This window comes from Nannospalax galili, unplaced genomic scaffold, assembly GCF_000622305.1.
Source record: "Nannospalax galili isolate Female #2095 unplaced genomic scaffold, S.galili_v1.0 scaffold120, whole genome shotgun sequence".
Classification (NCBI taxonomy): Eukaryota; Metazoa; Chordata; class Mammalia; order Rodentia; family Spalacidae; genus Nannospalax; species Nannospalax galili.
In genome coordinates, this window is record NW_008350324.1 from 4,953,031 (window position 1) to 4,954,775 (window position 1,745).

At 52.7% G+C, this 1,745-nt stretch overlaps 1 protein-coding gene across 1 annotated transcript in view; it reads left to right on the forward strand.

The window, feature by feature from the left end:
• The window catches only part of LOC115072774, a 5,863-nt gene that overhangs the window by 631 nt on the left and 3,487 nt on the right, over window positions 1-1,745 (forward strand). The window lies entirely within an intron of this gene.

Sequence of the window (1,745 nt, forward strand, 5' to 3'; positions counted from 1 at the left end):
CCCTAGTTTAGATGGGCAGGGCCCTGCTCTCCGGAGCGACTCAGGGCTCCCTTTCACTCCAGCCAGAAATATTCTGGCCATCTCCTCCCTTTGCTTCTTGTTCTCCTTTCTTTGAAATTCCCTGTCTTCTTTCTTATTCTTGTTCTGCATCTCCCATTCTTCCTTTCTTAGCCTTTCCTCCCTGTCCTCTGGGGATTCCCTAGTGTTAAAAACCTTTTCTGCTTGTTGCAACATTTCCCTGATTGAAATCTCTCCTAGGTCTTCCCGCTTATGAAGTTTTCTCCTAATATCAGAGGCTGCCTGGTTAATAAAAGAGAGAACCACAGCTGACCTGTGTTCTTCTGCCTCTGGGTTTATAGGGGTGTATTGCCTATAGGCATCAAATAGCCTTTCCAGATATGTGGCTGGGCTTTCGGTTTCTCCCTGAACAATTGCTTTCACCTTAGCCAGGTTAGTGGGCTGTCTTGCAGCCCCCTGGAGCCCAATCATAAGCATCTGATGGTAAACTTGGAGACGCTCCCTACCTTCTGCTGTCCCAAAATCCCAATTTTGGCATGTGAGGGGGAATGCCTCATCGATGGCAGGCTGAAGGGTAGTGGGCCTCCCATTTTCTCCAAGGACGTTCTTCCTGGCTTCATTCAGGATGCGTTTTCGCTCTTCTGTTGTGAAGAGGGTGCGAAGTACCTGCTGGCAGTCATCCCACATGGGACAATGGGTGTACATAATGGATTCCACCAAACCTATTAGACACTTAGGGTCTTCAGAAAAGGTAGCATTTTGGGTCCTCCAATTGTAGAGATCGCTAGAGGAAAGTGGCCAGTATTGGTACTGCTGAACTCCATCTGGACTGCTGACTGTTCGGACCAGCAGAACTGGCACAGCTCCTCCTGTGGTGGAGGATGGAGCTTCCCCCACTCGGTCCCTGTTTCCTTGAGACCTTAACTGCATCCCTCTCGCCTCCCCAGGTCGTCTATCTTCTCCTGTAGAGGAGTCTGGGGAGGGGGCAACCACTGGATTCCCATGGGGAGCCCCTGCTCCATCCCCCCCTCCATAGGCCGCCTCGGCTTCTCCTCCTCGTGGAGCTGCATAAGGTGGCGGCTGCTCAACGGGCAAAGAGGGGTAGAGGGGGGAGCTCTCGGGGAAAACTGGCAGACCACTAGGCTCCCCGCGTCTGTGACTGGAGGACTTCAATCCTTCCTGGGTGACCATGATGGAGACTTTTGGTGGGCAAGCATGAGGCTTTCTCACCAAGAGGGGCCTTAACCAGGATGGGGGATCCTCTGCCAGATTCTCCCACAAAAGGATATAGGGGAGTTGATCTGGGTGGCCCTCTGGGTCAGGCCGGGTAATGACAGCCTTGACCTTGCTGATGGTGTCCAGGGAAAGGGACCCCTGGGTCAGCCAACCTACTCCAAAGGTGGGCCATTCAGTCAAGCAGAAAGTGCCAAACTTACCCTTCCTGATGCCGGGGCCCAATTTCAAAGCCCGCTCCTTCACCTCCGACACATGAGAGAGAATCAAACCTTTAGGAGTGGCCTGAGTCTGGCCCATGGTGGAAATCACAGAAGAGAGAGAGAGAGATGAAAAGGGAGAAGTGAAGATGCCACTCTAAACAATGATGGCCAGTGGGTATGCTTGTGGATGGGTGCCTGTTGTTGCCCAGTTTTTCTTCTGTGGGGGATGTGAATTTATCCGGGATTCACGCCTGGGACCCCCTTATCCTTTCACGGGAGTCTTTCAGCGGC